Source organism: Callospermophilus lateralis, chromosome 9 (genome assembly GCF_048772815.1).
Source record: "Callospermophilus lateralis isolate mCalLat2 chromosome 9, mCalLat2.hap1, whole genome shotgun sequence".
NCBI classification, from domain to species: domain Eukaryota; kingdom Metazoa; phylum Chordata; class Mammalia; order Rodentia; family Sciuridae; genus Callospermophilus; species Callospermophilus lateralis.
The window spans coordinates 130,628,201-130,649,459 of NC_135313.1; positions in this window are offsets into that span (position 1 = coordinate 130,628,201).

A 21,259-nucleotide genomic window follows, 5' to 3' on the forward strand; every position below is an offset into this window, starting at 1 on the left:
GAATAAGATCTTAGAAGATGGAAAAATATACCCTGTTCATGCATAGGCAGAACTAACATCATCAAAATGGTGATATTACCAAAAGTTCTCTATAGGTTTAACGCAATGCCAATCAAAATCCCAACGGCATTTCTTGTAGAAATAGAGAAAGCAATCATGAAATTCATATGGAAAAATAAAAGACCCAGAATAACAAAAGCATTTCTAAGCAGGAAGTGTGAAACAGGCGGTATAGCGATACCAGATTTCAAACTATATTACAGAGCAATAGTAAAATAAAACAGCATGGTACTGGTACCAAAACAGCCAGGTGGACCAATGGTACAGAATGGAGGACACAGAGACTAATCCAAAAAGCTACAACTGTCTTATATTTGATAAAGGAGCTAAAACCATGCAATGGAGGAAGGATAGCATCTTCAACAAATGGTGCTGGGAAAACTGGAAATCCATATGTAACAAAATGAAACTGAATTCCTTTCTTTCGCCATGCACAAAAGTTATATCAAAATGGATCAAGGAGCTTTATATCAAATCAGAGACATGGCGTCTGATAGAAGAAAAATTGGCTACAATCTACATAATGTGGTGTCGGGCTCCAAATTCCTCAAAAGGACACCCATAGCACAAGAGTTAATAACTAGAATCTACAAATAGGACTTACTCAAACTAAAAAGGTTTTTCGCAGCAAGAGAAACAATAAGAGAGGTAAATAAGGAGCCTACATCCTGGAAACAAATCTTTATTCTTCACACTTCAGATAGAGCCCTAATATCCAGAATATACAAAGAACTCAAAAAATTAGACATTAAGATAACAAATAACCCAATCAACAAATGGGCCAAGGATCTGAACAGACACTTCTCAGAGGAGGACATACAATCAATAAACAAGTACATGAAAAAATCCTCACCATTTCCAGCAATCAGAGAAATGCAAATCAAAACCACCCTAAGATACCATCTCACTCCAGTAAGATTGGCAGCATTTATGAAGCCAAACAACCACAAGTGCTGGGGAGGATGTGGGGAAAGAGGTACACTTGTACATTACTGGTGGGACTGAAATTGGTGTAGCCAATTTGGAAAGCAGTATGGAGATTTCTTGGAAATCTGGGAATGGAACCACCATTTGACCCAGCTATTCCCTTTCTCATTCTATTCCCTAAAGACCTAAAAAGAGCATGCTACAGGGAAACTGCTACATCGATGTTCATAGCACCACAATTCACAATAGCAAGACTGTGGAACCAACCTAGATGCCCTTTAATAGATGAATGGATAAAAAAATGTGGCATTTAGTCACAACAGAGTATTACTCTGCATTAAAAAATGACAAAATCATAGAATTTGCAGGGAAATGGATGGCATTAGAGGAGATTATGCTAAGTGAAGCTAGCCAAACCCTAGCAAACAAATGCCAAATGCCTTCTTTAATATAAGGAGAGTAACTAAGAACAGAGTAGGGACGAAAAGCATGAGAAGAAAATTAACATTTAACAGGGATGTGAGGTTGGAGGGAAAGTGAGAGAGAAGGGAAATTGCATGGAAATGGAAGGAGACCCTCAGGGTTATAAAAAATTACATACAAGAGGAAGTGAGGGGAAAGGGAAAAATAATACAAGGGGGGAAAATTTATTACAGTAGCGGGAATAGAGAGAGAAGAGGAGAGGAGAGGGGATGGGAGGGGGATAGTAGAGGATAGGAAAGGCAGAAGAATACAACATACACTAGTAAGGCAATATGTGAATCAATGGATGTGTAACTGATTTGATTCTGCAATCTGTATATGGGGTAAAAATAGGAGTTTATAACCCACTTGAATCAAAGTGTGAAATATGATACATCAAGAACTATGTAATGTTTTGAACAATCATAAATAAAAATTAAAAAAAAAAAAGAAAACTAACTTCGGTGAACGATGCACGCGAATCCTAATATTTCTACAGTAACTGACCCAGTTTAACATCAATGCAAGTAGATTCCTATGCTACATGACGTATATTTTGACATTCATTTTTATTCAATACTGGTACACTACTATTTCATCAGTTTATGCACATTATAGGATATATATTTCATCCACAATTTAGCAAATTTATAGGCATTTGTTTCACTTTCAATCACTTCCTGCTTCACAACACATGTATTCCTCCATATTTCTTGACTTGTCTTTTCATGAGACTTCTTACCAAAAACAATATTTTCCATTTCCATTATCACTTTTGATGCCAAACTCACATACACTTCATGATAAACAATAACCCTAAGATTACCATTAGGTACATAACCGGTTGGAATGACTGATTTTATGTCAATTTATGATTTCTAATATATTTTCAGATATCAATTCAATCTATTATTTAAAGAGGAACCAGTTATATTATTTATTCACAGTAAGTTCTATATTCATGCATTATCTCTATATTCATAGACTCAGGGTACACCACTTTGTACCCCCAATACTAATTTTATATGTCTTCAAATATTGCTTCCAGTAATAGTGGAAGAAATAATCATGTCACATGATCTACATATACATTTTATCACAATAATTTTCTGGGCACAAATGCAAAGGTCACACTTATGATTGTACCAAATCCTAAATGGAAAGTGAACATGGATTACTAAAAACATCCATGTCCAGGTTGCCTAATGCTTTCAAATATCATTCCTATTGGTGACTACCTATTTGTTTCTTCCTAAGATTATGTATTCAATCTCAATCCTGTTGAAAATGTCTAATCCTATCACTCACATTATAATTGCCTGATTTTGTATTGTCTCTATTGATATCTTCTTTTTGATATTTTTTCCAGTTCATCATTGTGACTGACTCTTCACATGTGCTGACATTTACATTCACTCTATAACCAAAACCCTATTGCTAAAGAACATTTGGTCCAAATTTTATACTCACTCTTCTTCCTAAACCTACCGACTATCCCATTTTGAGTGGATGTTCTCTTCTACAATCAATCATCCAAGGTCCAAGGCCCTATGCCATTGATTATCGATTTATCTGAGACATCTTTGCAGAACGTAATTAAAAGCTAAATATCCCAAACAAGGGCCTAATGCCCTTGTGGACTTCAAATCTTACCTAGATTTCTGTTTTCATACTTATATTTCAGCTGTATATTCTTGTAAATATGGCAGTTTTCCAATACCATTATTCATCCAGCAGAATGATTACTAATCCAAATCGAACATGTTATTAACCCTAACCATACACTGTTCCCTCAATTTAACTTTACAGAAGAGCAGGTACAGAGTTCATCTTACAATACAGGAATTTAGGGTATCTTCCACCTGCTGAGAACCTTTGAGGTTCCATGTAGATTTGATCCCTGAAGAAGATGTAGGCAGCAATGAAGGACCTGAGAGAGCAAAAGTCATCCTCCATGGGAAACAACCTTTTAAGGATGAAGGGTTGTGTCTGAATAAGCCTTTCTCTTCTTAATGTAGAGAAGAAGGACCAAACCAGGCCTGTGTGGAGAGCTGTTCCCGCAAATTGGTGCGGCCAATTTGGAAAGCAATATGGAGATTCTGGGGAAGGCTGGGAACGGAACCACAATTTGTCCCAGCTATTGCCCTTTTTGGACTATTCCATTAAGACCTTAAAAGAGTGTACTACAGGGATACTGCCACATCGATGTTCATAGCAGCACAATTCACAATTGCTACACTGTGGAACCAACACAGTTGCCCTTCAGTAGATGAATGGATAAAAAAAAAAAATGTGGCTTCTATACACCCTGGAGTATTACACAGCACTAAAAAATGACAAAATCATAGAATTTGCAGGAAAATGGATGGTACTAGAGCAGATTATGCTTAGTGACGCTAGTCAATCCTAAAAAACAAATACCAAATGTCTTCTTTGATATAATGAGTGCAACTAAGAACAGAGCAGGGAGGAAGAGCAGGAAGAAAAGATTAACATTAAACAAAGATATGAGGTGGGAGGGAAAGGGAGAGAAAAGGGAAATTGCATGGTAAAGGAAGGAGACCCTCATTGTTACACAAAATTACATGTAAGAGGTTGTGAGGGGAATGGGAAAATAAACAAGGAGAGAAATAAATTAGAGTAGATGGGGTCGAGAGAGAAGATGGGAGGGGAGAGGAGGGGGGATGGTAGAGTATTGGAAAGGTAGCAGAATACAAAAGTAACTAATAGGGCATTATGTATAAATGTGGATGTGTAATCGATGTGATTCTGCAATCTGTATTTGGGGTAAAAATGGGAGTTCATAACCCACTTGAATCTAATGTATAAAATATGATATGTCAAGAGCTTTGTAATGTTTTGAACAACCAATAAAAGAAAAAAAGTAGCAATATATATGCCAATCGAAATTCATCATGAAATATATATTATCCACAGATGCAAAAATGTTCATTTTACTGAACATGGATTTATGTATAATGTTATTCAACTTGGAAGCTCACCCATAGGTTGAATTTTCAGTTCCAACAGCGTTTAGGAGGAGTGATCTCTTCTCACAATTTGTATCTTCCAATTCAGCCACCTCACAAGTATGTACGTGTGATACCAGATAGGATTTTCTATGTGCATATAAAAATACATGCACCGTATAGGCTACAGAGAAAGGGAGACAGGAATTCACATATTTGTTAACTTTAAAAACACATGTAGAGTTATTTCAACAAAAAATTGACTAGATTTATAACTCCTACACTATATAATGCAAAAGGCAATTCCAACTACACACCATGCCTCCTCTGAACTGCTTGTATTTTTATTCTTTTTGGGTTATTTCTCACCATCATATTAAGATTATTAGTTAGAGTCCAGTAGGGTAGGGGTTAATGTCAGGGATTCAGTATTTCAAATGGAAAATTGGAAAATGACTCCAATGTGTATGTAAACATGTGCTACACAAAAATCTTCCCACTCACATCCAGAGAAGTGCCATGATATTACCTTCGCACCAAGTAAGACACAATTAGAGGAGAAAAGTGTGAAAATCTGTGATTAGGTATCTGAATGGAATATGCTCGGGAGTTCACAACCTTGGAGGTGGTAGAGGAGTTTCCAAAAGTAAGGGACAGGGTAAACACTCCACCAACATCAAGCTCTGCTGGCCTATGACTTCTTGGGAAACTGCCTCTGAGGTTGGGCACTTGAAATATATGTTGTTGTCATGAGCTTTAGCTTCCTTTCTAGTGAGACCATCAAACCTGGGTCTGCATCTATGTGACCTGGAAGACATGGTTTCTTATATTCCAATGAACATGAGGCAGCAGTGCTGAATTCTCTCTTTGTAGGCAAACTATGGCCACTGGAAGCTAAGTGTCTCCTGGTGGGCACTGTGAAGACATTTTGGGGTGCTTCTTGCTGCTGCACTGGGAATATGGTTTTTGCTTCACAAAATACAAGGAGTTCAACTGGGACAGAGTGCTGGAGGGAGTTCTGTAACGTGTGTTGTCACTCATTTATTTGTTGGTTTTTCCTTTTTTTTTTTTTTTTTTTTTTTTGAGGAATGACCCCCAGGCGATGAATTTCCCTCTTAAAACTGCTTTCATTGTGTCCCATAGATTTCGATATGTTGTGTCTGTGTTTTCGTTTATCTCTAAGAATTTTTTGATTTCCACCTTTATGTCTTCTGTAACCCATTGATCATTCCGTAACATATCGTTCATTTTCCATGTGATGTAGGACTTTTTCTTCCTTCTTTTATCATTGATTTACAGTTTCATTCCATTTTAGTCAGAAAAAATGCATGGTATTATTTCCACCCCTTTATATTTACTGAGGGTTGCCCTATGGCATAATATATGGTCTATTTTTGAGAAGGATCCATGTACTGCTGAAAAAAAGTATATCCATTTGATGATGGTTGGTATATTCTATATATTTCAGTTAAGTCTAGGTTATTGATTGTGATATTGAATTCTATATTTTTTTAATTCAACTTTTGTTTGGAGGATCTGTCCAATGGTGAGAGAGCTGTGTTGAAGTCACCGATAATTATTGTGTTGTTGTCTATTGATTCCAGAACTTGAGGAGAATTTGTTTTATGAATGTCGCAGCACCATTATTTGGTGCATAAATATTGATAATTTTTATGTCTTGTTGGTGAATGATTCCTTTTAATGGTATATAATATCTATCCTTATCCCCTTTGAAAAACTTAGTCTTGAAGTCGATTTTATTCTATGTGGGGATGGCCACCCCTGGTTGCTTACGAGGACCGTGTGCATGGTATATTTTTTCCCAACCTTTCACCTTCAGCCTGTGTATTTCTTTTCCATTCAGATGTGTCTCCTGGAGGCAACATATTGTTGGATTTGTTTTTTTAATCCAAGGTACCAGCCTATGTCGCTTTATTGGAGAGTTTAACCATTAAGGTTTAGAGTTACTATTGATATATGGTTTGTACTGCCAGCCATTTTGATTATTTATTTTTTTTAATTTAGTTTGTTTCTCCATGATTAGCTTTTCCCCCGCCCTCTGTAATTACTGAGGCACTTCCCAGTGATAGTTTTGGTTGTTGTTTTTCATTTCTTCCTCAAGTAGTGTTTTGCTCAAGACACTTTGCAATGCTGGTTTTCTGGTTGCAAATTCTTTTAGCTTTTGTTTATTATAAAATATTTTTATTTTGTTGTCGTACCTGAAGCTTAGTTTTGCTGGATACAGAATTATTGGTTGGCATCCATTGTCTTTCAGTATTTGAAATACATTGTTCCAGGATCTTCTCGCTTTCAGCGTCTGTGATGAAAAATCTGTTGTTAACCTTATTGGTTTACCCCTGAATGTCATCTGCCTCCTTTCTCATGTAGCTTTTAATAATTTCTCTTTGTTCTGTTTATTGGATATTTTCATAACAATGTGTCTTGGCGTTGGTCTACTGTGATTTTGTGTGCTCGGTGTCCTGTATGCATCTACAATTTGTATATCCGTTTCCTTTTTTATTTCTGGAAAGTTTTCTAAAATTATTTCATTCAGCAGGTTACTCATTCCCTTGGTTTGAATCTCTGTACCTTCCTCTATCCAGATGACTCATAAGTTTGTTTTTTTTATGTTATCCCATATCTCTTGGATGTTTTTCTCATGATTTTTTACCAGTTTTTCAGAGTTGGCTAGACTCCTTTCAAGATGATATATTTTTCCTTCATTATTTGACATTCTGCCTTCTACTTGCTCCACTCTGTTAGTGATACTCTCAATTGAGTTTATAATTTGGTTTATCGTTTCCTTCATTTCTAGAATTATTGTTTGATTTTTTTATAATCTCTTTCTCCTGATAAAGACGCTTAACTTCTTCTTTTATCTGTTTATGTAATTCATTTTCATTGTGTTCTTTCACTGTTTGGAATTGCTGTCTCGTATCCTCTTTAAGGTTCCATTCCATCAGTCTAAGGTATTCCTTGAGTTCTTTATATGACCATTTTTCTGATGATTCTAGGTCCTCCTGATTATTTAGGCTGTCGTTCATTGTTTGTACTCCTTTTCATCCTTGCTTTTTTATGCTGCTAATGTTACTTCTTGTTCTGTTTGACTGCTGAGTTACTGCTTACTCTTATAAATTTATTTGAAGCTTGGGAGGAAAGATAGAAGTAGGGATGGGAAGAAGTCACTAAAGAGAATGAGAGTAGGCAGGTAGAATTCAAGGAAGGGAGAATAAGAAAATTGAAAAGAAATGAAAAGACAAAAGAAAAAAAATAGAAAATAAAGAAAGAAATAAATTTTTTTAGAAATAATAATGATAATTAAAAAAATGAAAATTAAAATTTAAAAAAATCATAAAAATAATAAAATTAAAAAATTTTAAAAAATAAAAACATTAAAAAAGTTAAAGAACAACAACAAAAAAAATGAAAATGAAAGAAAAAGAAGAAAACAAAAATAAAAAATAATTATAATAATACATGCAGTAATAGAGTTCAATTAACTTCTCTTCCAGTACGTGGAGCTGTGTGCACTGGGCCAAGCTTCTCCTCTCAATAGCAATCACTGTGCAGCAACTCTTTATCCCAGAATGGGCGGATCTCCAATCCTGAGTGTCTAGGGCCTTCTCTTTTGTTTCCTCAAGCCAGGCCCCCCAACCTGTGACACTCACCAAAATACTATGTAATGTTTTGAACAACCATTAATAAAAAATTTTAAAAAAAGGAAACTAAATTCAGTGAATGATGCACGCGGATCCTAATATTTCTACAGTAACTGACTCAGTTTAACATCAATGCAAGTCGATTGCTATGGGACATGATATTTATTTTACGTTCATTTGTATTCAACACTGGTACAGTACTATTTCATCAGTTTATGCACATCATTGGATATATATTTCATCCACAATTTAGCAAATTTATTGGCATTTGTTTCACTTTCAATCACTTCCTGCTTCACAACACATGTATTCCTCCATATTTCTTGACTGGTCTTTTCATGAGACTTCTTTCCAAACACATTATTTTCGATTTCCATAATCACTTTTGAAGCAAAAATCACACACACTTCATGATAAACAATAACCCTAAGATTACCATTAGATATATAACTGGTTGGAATGAATGATTGTATGTCAATATATGATATCTTATATATTTTCAGATATCAATTAAATCCATTTTTTAAAGTGGAACCAGTTAGATTATTTATTCACAGTATATTCTATTCATGCATTATCTCTGTATTCATTGACACAGGGTACACCACTTTGTACCCCCAATACTAATTTATATGTCTTCAAATATTGCTCCCAGAAATGGTGAAAGAAATACTCATATCACATGATCTACAGATACATTTTATCACAATAATTTTCTGGGCAGAAAATGCAAAGGTCACACTTATGATTGTACCAAAGCCTAAATGGAAAGTGAACATGGATTACTAAAAACATCCATGTCCAGGTTGCCTAATGCTTTCAAATGTTATTCCTATTGGTATCTACATATTTTTTTTCTTCCTAAGATTATGCATTCAATCTCAACCATGTTGAAAATGTCTAATCCTATCACTCACATTATAATTGCCTGATTTTGTAATGTCTCTATTGATATCTTTTTTCCTATATTTTCTCCAGTTCATCATTGTGACTGAGTCTTCACATGTGCTGACATTTACATTCACTCTATAACCAAAACCCTATTGCTAAAGAACATTTGTTCCAAATTTTATACTCACTCTTCTTCCTAAACCTACCGACTATCTTCCTAATCCTACTGACTCTCCCAATTTGAGTAAATGATCTCTTCTACAATCAATCATCCAAAGTACAAGGTCCTTTGCAATTATATATCCCATTATCTGAGACATCTCTGCAGAATGTAATTCAAAGCTAAGTATCCAAATCAAGGGCCTAATGCCCTTCTGGGCTACAAATCTTACATAGATTTCTGTTTTTGTACTTATATTTCACCTCTATAATCTTATAAATATCGCAGGTTACCAATAGCAGTAATCATCCTGCAGAATGATTTATAACCCAAATCAAACAAGGTACTAACCCTAACCATACACTGTTCCCTCAATCTAACTTTACAAAAGGGCAGGGACAGAGTTCGTCTTACAATACAGGAATGTAGGGGATCTTCAACCTGCTGAGAACCTCAAAGGTCCATGCAGATTTGATCCCAGGGAAAGATGCAGGCAGCTATGAAGTACCTGAGAGAGCAAAAGTCACCTTCCATGGGAAACAACCTGGTAAGGATGAAGGGTAGTTTCTGAATAAGCCTCTCTCTTCTTAATGTAGAGAAGATGGACCAAACCAGTCTTGTGTGGTAAGCTGTTCCCGGATGCCTATGGTTGATATACCATTCTAACTTGTGAAAGTATCACAGGAAGTAGGGGCAAACTCCATCATAGGACCATTGGAAGGAACTGTTAGGACAAAGTGGTTGCCAAGGCAGTGACCTCATTAAGATATTGAAGGAAGTAACCTCACCTTACTTCTTTGGTGATGGAAGTCTCTGATCCGGGAAGCCAGGCACCAAGAGCCAGTCCCAGTCCCAGTCTCAGTGTTCTCACTTGTTTGGATTTACGAAGGACAGAGTCAGTCTTTCTTGGTACCTACTGATGTGAGGATGGCCAAATGTCAGAAAAGCTCTGAATATGGGCCTTTCCTGATAAACCAGGTAGTGGATCACCGCTGGCTCATGACAACTTCAGAGAGTTGGCCAAGGAGACCAGATCTGACACAGGACAGGCCATTTCAGCGGAACATAGTATGGCCCACCATTCAGAGGACACTCCCGATAGTTACAGACCTACTTGGGGGAAGGAGGTGCCTTTGTGGGTTTGGGTGTGGGTTTGAGGTTTTGTCTCATGTTCTGAGAATAGTTAGGAAAGGTGGTTTGTTTGGTTTGGAGTGAACTGTTTCTGGTAAGACGTTTGGCAAGGCGAGTGTTTCTTTTTCTGTGTATGCACTGTGTCCGTGGTTGTAGACATTAGAAAAGAGAATGCATCAATGGATGTGTCCTGTCTAGTAGAAAGCATCCCAGGATTCATCTTGTCCAATGTATGAACGGACTGCGGCTTGACTTATGGATGGGCAACATCTACTATCTTCCTAAGTTCCTGTTTTCTTCCTGAAAACTGGTCACTCTCAGAATAGGCTCACGATTTTGTTTCCATGATTTGTACCACATCCAAGCTCTTTGTTTACCAATTGTTCTGTTGCCCTGAATGTGAGGAAGGTCTTTTCTTCAGGCCAAACCTTTGTGAAGCATGATGAAAACAGTTTTCAAATGGAAATGAAAGGGCATCACCTGTGGCTCTTTACTTAATTTCTTTGGAAAGGGATGTGTCTGAATCAGACTTTTGGCCCTGTGTGAGGTTGTTTCTTAGATTCTCAGCACCTGAAGGATCTAAAAAAAAAGATCCAACGTGTGCATCTAAAACAAAAATTGCCAAAAGAGCAGTCATTGTGGTTGAAGTCTCTCGCCTACCTCTGTAAGGTTCCTGACCTTCATCAGTGAGACTAGTGATCATTTGGGTCAAATGAGTTCCTCAAAACGCTGCAGAGGCTAGCCCATAGGTGATTGGTTTTTCTCATGACTCCAATTCACATAAAGAATCTAAACCCCACAGTCAATAGGCCTCAAATTGGAGAAGCAGTGCCGTATTAACGAGTGTTAGGGATTAACGTATTAGGGATTCTTTGGGTCAAACGAGTTCTTCAAAATACCGCAGAGGTTCTTGTGTTTTCTCATGACTCCAAATCACATAAATAATCTATACCTAAAAGTCAGTAGGCCTCAAATTGGAGAAATAGAGCAGTATTAACGGCGGGCTTATTTGATCACTTGTGGTTTACAGGAAGGGTGTCCAGGCCACCTTGAATATTGGCAAATGAGGGGCAAGGGAGTTTATTTTGGACACTGTCTTTGGCTACGCCCCTCATGGAAAACTCCTGCCAAAGGTTACGATGAGTGACTATATGGAAGAAAATGAGGGTCATGTGGGAGAGTTTTGGTTTTAATTTTGGTCATTTGTGAGGCGGTTGGAAGAAATGACTGGGTCCACCAGGGCTTGAACTCTGGTGTGATTCCCCTTAGAGACTGGGTTTTGGAACTGACCTCAGAGAAGTATTGCCATGAATTTTGTTGGGATTTTAGGAGGCCACGCATGAGAGTCACCCTTGGAAACTGAGATCTAGGCCCAGGGTGGCTTTCCTCAGATCACTGGGAATCTCAGCCAGGATATCACATGATTTTATTCTGAAAGACTTCGGAACCATAGTTGAGAGTCAAAACACACATGTATCTCACATTGTAGACCTCAATGGGCCTGGCTTCATGTGTCAATTTGGCCACTCTTTGGGAAGACTTGCCTGTGAGAGTTCTCCAGAGCATTCATTGAAATGAGCTTCCTCAACATTTAATGGTTTCTGAATGAATTGAAACCAACAGTGCCTCCAACTTCATCCTTGAAAAATGGCTAGAAAAATACCATGAAATTTTTGAAATTCATTGTAGAAGCTTTGTATGTCCTGTTGCTGATCATGAGGGTACCAGACAGTGCCTTGAATTACTGGGTTTCATGAAAATGATGTAGAACAGTGATTCCAGTATGTTGGAGCCTGCTGAGTAGTGGGCCTAGAGGAGTGGTGGGCAGGTGTGTGAAAGAACATCAGTGGTAGGGCCATGAGGATCTACCATTGGATTCCTAATGGCTTTTGACTGACATGGTGCAGCCAGCAGACCCTTATATGTAAAGGCATCTTGTTATATGGAGAGGTTTCAAGGCAATGTTCAGAATCAGGTTGATATGGACAAGGGGGCAATGGGGTAAGCTATAAAGGATAGAGGCTGGTTGGTGCATTCTCTTGCAGACCCTGACCCACCACACGTGACAGAACTCCCTCCAGCACTGTGTCCCAGTTGAGCTCCTTGTATTTCGTGAGGCAAATACCTAACTCCCAGTGCAGCAGCAAAAATACCACAAAAAGTGGAGGAGGACCAAATGGCTTCACAGTCCACACGGGGAGACACTTAGTCTCCAGTGGTCACAGTTGACCTACAAAGAGAGGATTCTGCACTGCTTCCTCATGTTTATTGGAAAATAAGAAACCCTACTGCTAAAGAACTTTTGGTCCAAATCATATAATCACTCTTCTTCCTAAACCTACCGACTATCTTTCAAATCCTAATGACTATCTTTTTTTGAGTGGATGTTCTCTTCTACATTCAATCTTCCAAGGTACAAGGTCCTATGCCATTGTATATCAAATTTTCTGAGACATTTGAGCAGAACATAATTCAAAGCTAAGTATCCCAATCAAGGGCTCAATGCCCTTCTGGCCTTCAAATCATACCTAGATTTCTGTTTTCATTCTTATATTTCACCTCTATATTCTTGTAAATAACGCAGGTTCCCAATAACATAATTCATCACAGAGAATATTTCCTAACCCAAATTGAACCTGTTATTAACCCTAAATATACACTCTTCCCTCAATCTCATTTTACTGAAGAGCAGGGACAGAGTTGTTCTTAGAATACAGGAAAGTAGGGGACCTTCCAACTGCTGAGAACCTCAAAGGTTCATACAGAAATGATACCCAGAGAAGTTGTAGGCAGGTACGAAGGACCTGAGAGAGCAAAAGTCATATTCCATGGCAAGCAACCTGGTCAGGATGAAGTAATGTGTCTGAATCAGATTTTCTCTTCTTATTGTAGAGAAGATGGATCAAACCAGCCTGTGTGGAGAGCTGTTCCTGGGTGCCTATGGATGATAGATCATTCTAACTTTTGAAAGTGTCACAGAAAGTAGGGGAAGCCTCCATCTCATGGGACCCTTTTAAGCAACTCTTAGGACAATGTGGTTGCCAAGGCAGTGGCCTCATTCAGTTCCAAAGAAAGTGACATACCTCATTTCCTTGGTGATTGAAATCTCTGAACTTGGTATCCAAGAAGCCAGGCACCAAGAGGCAGTCCAAATCCCAGTCCCAGTGGGCTCACTTGTTTGGATTTTCCAAGGACAGAGTCAGTCTTTCTCGGTAACTACTGCTGTGAGGATAGCCAAATGCCAGGAGAGCTCTGAAGAGGGACATTTCCTGAGAAAGCAGGTAGTGGCTCAACACTTTGTTCCTGACAACTTCACAGAGTTGGCCAAAGAAACCAGATCAGAGAGGTGGTTTGTTTGGTTTGGAGTGAACTGTTTCTAGTAAGTTCTTTGACAAGGTGAGTGTTTCTATGTCTGTGTATCCCACTGTGTCCCTGGTTGTAGACATTAGAAAAGAGAATGCAACAATGGATGTGTCCTGTCTAGTAGAAAGCTTCCCAGCATTCATCCTGCCCAATTTATGAATGGAGTGTGGCTTGCTTTATGGATGGGCAACATCTACTACCTTCATAAGTCCCTGTTTTCTTCCTGAATTCTGGCCACTCTCCAGAATAGGCTCATGGTTTTGTGTCCAAGGTATGTACCAACTCCAAGGTCTGTGACATGACCATGTACTGGATAGCTGAAGGGAATGACAAGCATATCAAAAAACTCAGATATCCGTGTGACAAGGAAAATCTCAGTGGATATAACCTGCTTTGGGCCTTTTGCTTACCTATTGTTCTTTTGCCCTCAATGTCAGGAAAGTCTTTGCCTCAGGCCACCCCTTTGTGAAGCCTGAAGAAAACAGTTTTGAAATGGAAATGAATGGGCATCACCTGTGGCTCTTTGCTTAATTGCTTTGGAAAGGGATGTGTCTGGATCAGGCTCTTGGCCCTGTGTGAGGCTGTGGCTTAGATTCTCAGCACCTGATGGATCTAAAGAATGATCCCATGTGAGCATCCAAAACCAAAATGGCAAAAAGTTTAGTCATTGTGAATGAATTCTATTGCCTATGCCTTTTAGGTTCCTAAAATCCATCAATTGAGAATAGGGATCCTTTGGGTCAAGTGAGTGCTTCAAATCTCTGCAGAGGACCTTGGTTTTAACATGACTCCAATTCACATAAAGAATCTAAACCCCACAGTCAGAAGGCCTCAAATTGGAGAAATGGAACAGTATTAAGGGCAGGCCTATTTGAGCACTCGTGGTTCACAGGAAGGGTGTCCAGGCCACCCTGAATTTAGGCAAATGAGGTGTAAGGGAGATTATTTTGGACATTGTCTTGGCCTGCGACCCTCATGGAAAACTCCAGCCAGAGGTTATGATTAGTGTCTATATGGGAGAAGATGAGGGCCATGTGGGAGTGTTTTGGTTTTAATTGTTTTTATTTAAGTCGTGGTTGGAAGAGTTGACTGGATCCACCTGGGCTTGAACACTGGTGTGATTCCCCTAGAGACTGACTTCTGGAACTGACCTCCAAGAAGTATTGCTGTGTATTGTGTTGGGATTTTAGGAGGCCACGCATGAGATTCGCCCTTGGAAACTGAGATCTAGGCCCAGGGTGGCTTTCCACAGAGCACTGGGAATCTCAGGAATGATATTACATGATTTTATTCTTAAAGACGTGGCAGCCATTGTTGCAAGTCAAAACACACATGGACCTCACATTGTAGACCTCAATGGACCTGGCTTCATGTGACCTTTTGGCCTGTCTTTGGGAAGCCTTGCCTGTTAACGTTTTCTAGAGCTTTCATTGAAATGAGCTTTTTCTCCATTTAATGGTTCCTGAGTGAATTGAAACCCACAATGCCTCCAATGTCATCATTGAAAAATGGCTATATAAATACCATTAAATTTTTGAATTCCCATGACCAGGTGGCACTGGAGAAACTTTGTATGTCCTATTGATGATCATGAGTGTACCAGACAGTGCCTTGATTGACTGGTGTTCATGAAAATGGTGTAGAAGAGAGATGCCAGTAATTTGGAACCTGATGAGTAGTCGGCCTAGAGCAGTGGAGTGCAGGTGTGTGTTAAAATATCTGTGGTGGGGTCATTTGGATTTGCATTGGCTTCCAAATGGTTTGTGACTGACATAGTGCAGCCTCTAGATCCTTGTATGTAAAGGCATCTTGTTATATGGAGAGGTTTCAGTGCAATGTTTAGAATCAGATTGCTATGGTCAAGGGGGCAAGCTATGTGGGATAGAAGCCTGGTTGGTGCATTCTCTTGCAGACCCTTACCCACCAAGCATGACAGAACTCCCTCGAGCACTGTGTCCCAGTTGAACTCCTTGTATTTCAAGAAGCAAATACCAAACTCCCAGTGCAGCTACAAGAAACACCACAAAAAGTGGAGGATGATGAAATGGATTCACAGTCCACACTGGGAGACACTTAGCCCCCAGTGGCAACAGTTTACCTACAAAGAGAAAATTCAGCACTGCTGCCTCATATCCATTGGAAAATATGAAACCATGTCCTCCAGGTCACATAGATGCAGACCCAGATTTGATGGTCTCACTTCAAAGGAAGCTAAAGCTCCTGAAAACAACATATATTTCAAGTGCCCAACCTCAGAAGCAGTTTCTCAAGAAATCTTTATGCCGGCAGAGCTCCATGTTTGTGGAGTTTTTACCCTGTCCTTTGCTTTTGGAATCTCCTCTACCACCTCCAAGTTTGTGAACTCCTGAGCATTTTCCATTCCAGATGTGTATTCACAGATTTTCAAATCTTCTCTAATTGTGTCTTACTTGGGGTGAAGGCAATGTCAAGGCATTGTTCTGAATGAAAGTGGGAAGATTTTGGGGTAGCACATATTTGCATACACATTGCATTCTTTTTTCAGTTTTACATTGGAAATACTGAATCCCTGACTGTCAGGGGTAGAAGGAATTCTCCTTCAAAGAATAGCCTGACACTTACAAGAAACAACACCCAGGGAGACATCATCTCTTGGAACATCATTTAGCCATCAGTGTTCCTGAGACATCCTGTGGCCATCTGTCTTCCTGAAATATCCTGAGGTTATCTCACCTTGTGTAGACATCCAGGAACTGCCGATAAGAGAGCTTTCCCATCTCCAGCATATAAAATCCCCTGTGTGAACAAAGTATTTTGAAGGTTGATCAGAACTCCTGTCTTGCTGTCATCTCTCGTGTCTCTTGTCCCTTCATTCCTCCCTATCTAGGTTCGCTGCCCACGTTGATGTGTCCTGCCAGCCGGGACATCTGGCACCCACTGACTGGGGCTCGAGCCTTTGAGTGATAGGGAACCCCGTCCTCCTGGAAAACTTGGTCAAGCGGAGCTCGCAATTGCCTCAGCAGACACCACCGAGAGACAGATCCAGGAGGAGAGTGGGGATGACACACGGGGAGTGACCCACCATGGGACAAGCAGTTTCGTCACATGATTTGTATTTGTCGGGCCTCAAGGAGTCCTTCAAGACATGGGGGGCACGTGTTAAAAAAAAGGACATAAAATTTTTCTTTTCATACTTAGGGGAGTTGTGTCTATGATTTCACCTTGAAGGGACCATTAATGGTAAAAGATGGCTTAGAGTAGGAGACTGTTTAAAAGATTACTATGAATCCTTTGGACAGAAAAATTGCCTGTTCCCACCTTTTCTTACTGGAAATTAATTAATGAATTTCTTAAAAGTTCACACTTTGACAATGGTACCTTAAAACTTTTCAGGATTGGGAAAGAGACTATGCAAAAGACCTCTCGTCCCCCCTCGCATGCCCATCAGTTAGTATAGACATAGACCATTCTCAGTCTCCCCAGGACCCTAGAAACCTTCCTGGTCCCCCTCAAAATACCACCCTAATGAATAGGGCTCCAATGGTTACCAACCGCCTTTATCCAGTTTTAAATCCTGGAGACACATTTACCCCTGGGTTGAAGGTTAACTTGGAGAAGGAAGCAGCTCCCTATGATTCAGAAGATCCGCCACTGCTTAGGACCCAGCCACAGCCTATAGGACTTACACATCCACCTCCCTCCTATATCTCTCCTGCCTTTTGTGCTCCGGCCCTTCAGGGGGGAAATCCCCCACCAGATATTTTGTCCCCAATTCCCTTGCCTAACCTGGCTCCCTTGGGAGAGTCTCTCCAACATAGACTGGAAGAGATCCAAGTTTAAAAAGAATTAAGATCCCTTGACTCTGAGCTTTATTCATTAGCCTTAGGCATGGAGTCAACGCAAGCTGGCCCAAAGTGGTCTAATACAAAGGCTAAGCCGCTCCATTGGACTGTTCTCACCTTTCAGTCACCCTCAGTTAGATAGTTAAGCCTGCCCAGGTTGATGTCAAAGACTTAGACGAGGATCAAGAGGAGGAAGCGGGGGAAATGGATCAAGGAGATCAGGACTCAGAGGATGAGGACTTCATCCCTAGGCATGAAGGAACCCAGAGTGTCTACAAAACATTAAGCCTGCGTTTTCTTGAAAAAACTTAAAAAGTCTTGTGTTCACTATGGACCCACTGCACCCTACACGTAGGCTTTATTAGAAAGCTACATGACACAAAGTCTTACTCCCAATGATTGGAAATTTTTAGACCAAGCTACCCTCAATGCCGGAGACTTCCTGTTATGGAATGCAGATTTCAAGGAGCACTGTCAGGAAACTGCTCAGAAAAATTTAACTAAGCCCTCCTCTAATTCCTGGACTTATGTTAAGCTAGTGGGCAATGCGCCTTTTGACACTAAAACTTAACTGGCACCTTTCCCTGCTGGACTTTTGACACAGATTCAGATGGCTGGCTTACATGCTTGGAGACGCCTCCCTCAAAAGGCCTCCGCTACCACTTCCCTGGAAAAAATTCGACAAGGGCACAACAAGCCTTATAGCGACTTTGTTTCCCGGCTTAACCTAGCTGCGGGATTCTTGCTTGGACCAAGCGAAAGCGAAAGCACCTTTGTAAAACATCTTGCCTTTGAAAACGCCAACCTGGCATGTCAGGATGTTCTTCGACCACATAAGAAAAAAGTGAAACTTTCTGACTTTATTCGACTCTGTTCAGGGGTGGGTGTAGCCCTTGCCATGGGTCTCGCCCTCGGTGCCGCCTTTACCAAGGCCTTTCACAATCCTGGCTCACGTACTTGCTTTACTTGTAAACAACTTGGCCATTTTGCACGTGAGTGTCTGACAGGCAAACAAAGCCTAAGAATAGTGTCTTTTCAAACTGAGGCTAAACTGCCCCCAGCTACCCTTTGCCCTAGATGTGGTAAAGGTCATCACTGGGCCAGTGAGTGTAGATCTAAGACAAATGCCCTCAGCAGCCTATCTCAAAATCCTTCTCCACAATTGCCTCATTCCAATTAGCCACCCCAGGCAGCGCAGGATTGGACATTTTTGCCGCCACCAATACAATATTAGACTCAATGCAAGGGCCCCAGATAATACCCACTGGAATTATGGGTCCCACTCCATCTCATACGTGTGCCCTTATTCTTGGAAGAGCCTCTACTACCTTACAAGGTGTTCAGGTCTTCCCTGGCATTTATGATAATGATTTCACTGGAGAAATAAAAATACTGGCCACAGCTATTAATGGAGTTGCGGCCATCCCAGCAGGAACAAGACTTGCACAATTAATACTCCTTCCCTTGGATTCAGGAGGCACTTCCACCACTCAAACCTACCGAGGGGGACTACCTCCTTGGGCTCCTCTGATGTATATTGGGTTCAGCCCATTTCTCACAATAGACCCACCCTTATCTTACTTATTGAAGGAAAGGAATTCCAAGGAATTCTTGATACTGGAGCTGATGCCACAATTATTTCTAAAAAATACTGGCCAACAGGTTGGCCCCTCACCCCATCCTTGACAGACCTTAAAGGGATAGGACAGTCAAAAAATCCTCTGGTCAGCTCTAGGGCTCTTAGCTGGACTGATAAAGAGGGTAATAAGGGAACTGTCACTCCTGTCTTTGTTCCTGACCTCCATGTTAACCTATACGTCTGAGATATTTTGAGTCAAATGTAAGTTATTCTTTCCAGTCCCAATTCCATGGTGACTCATCAAATGCTTCATATGAATTTTGTCCCTGGTACAGGCATGGGGAGACTGAGACAAGGACTGGTTGAGCCTATACAACCCATACAAAAAAACAAATACATATAGACTTGGGTATTTGGATTTTTAGTGTTGGTCCCTGACCCTCATGTACCCCATGCAGATAAAATTATTGGGGAGACTCAGACTCCTGTGTCAGTGGATCAGTGGCCCCTTACCCATGAAAAATTGGAGCCTGCCTCCATGTTAGTGCAGGAACAGCTGGCAGCCGGCTATGTAGAGCCATCAAGCTCACCATGGAATAATTCTATTTTTGTTATCAAGAAAAAATCAGGCAAGTGGCGCCTTTTACAAGATTTGTGTGTCATTAATAAAGTTATATGCCTGATGGGAGCACTACAGCCAGGCATTCCCACACCAGTGGCTATTCCCAAAAACTATTGTAAAATGGTTATTGACTTAAAAGATTGCTTTATTACCATTGCTTTACATCCTGAGGATAGACACTATTTTGCCTTTAGTCTCTTTCACATTAATTTTCAGGGCCTTACGCAGAGATTTCAATGGAAGGTTCTTACCCAAGGTATGGCCAACAGCCCTAGTTTTTGCCAAAAATACGTTGCTCAAGCATAGACCCTGTGAGAGAGCAATGTCCACAAATTCATATTTACATTAATTGGATGATTTGTCAATTGCTGCACCTAATATCCATGACGTTAATAATTGTTACCTGGACCTTTACAAAACCCTCACTATCTTGGGACTACAGATAGCTTCTGATAAGGTTCAAACACAGGACCCTTATACCTATACCTATTTGGGCCTTAAACTTCAAGATAATCAGATTCAAATTCCTAAAATACAACTACGTGTGGACCATCTTCACACTCTTAATGATTTTCAAAAATTACTGGGGGATATTAAATGGCTAAGAACATATTTAAAATTACCCACTTGTGTACTTTTGTCCCTTAATGATATTTTGAAAGGTGATTCCCACCCCTCCTCCTCTCAAAAGCTTACACCCGAGGCATTACAGGCATTAAACCAAGTCACAGAAGCCATTGCCCAACAGTTTGTTAAACAAATTTCTTATAACCTTCCTCTGGTTCTGGTTATTTTACAAACTCCTCATACACCCACAGGAATATTTTGGCAGCGAGATCCACATTTTAAAAATAAAGGCTGCCCCTTGCTTTGGGTCCATTTACCCACCACATCCTCCAAGATTATTACTGTTAATCTTGCTCAGGTAGCTTCTATTATTATTAAAGGTCGTTTCTTTCTCGACAACATTTTGGCAAAGAACCTCATAATAATTTAATTTCATATGCGAAGGACCAAACCGAATTTTTAATACAGACAGGGGATGAATGGGGTATTGCCCTATCAGGCTTTTGGGGAACAATTGATAACAACCTTTCCAATGACCCCCTTTTACATTTTGTCCAGTTACATCCATTTATTCTTCCCAAAATTACTCAAAAGGCTCCCATTCCTCAAGCCCTTTATGTCTTTACAGACGGTTCCAGTAATGGCTGAGCGCTCTTTGTTGTCAATAACCAGCCTACCACCTTTGATACTATCTATCAGTCAGCACAGTTTGTGGAATTGTTTGCCATAACACAAGTTTTTATAATATTTTTTTATAATCCTGTTAATATTTATACAGACAGTGCCTACATTGCTCATTCTGTGCCCCTGCTGGAGATTTCCCCCACCATTAAGGCTTCTTCCAATTTGGCCTTTCTGTTTCACCAGCTTCAGCAGCTAATTCAGGCCAGACAACACCCATTTTTCTTAGAACACATCAGGGCACACTCTGATCATCCCAGGCCTCTAACACAAGATAATGCCCAAGCTGATGCAGCAACTCGTTCCATCTTTCCAATTTTTGTTGGCTCCATTCAAAAGGCCATGGAGTTACACAATCTTCACCATC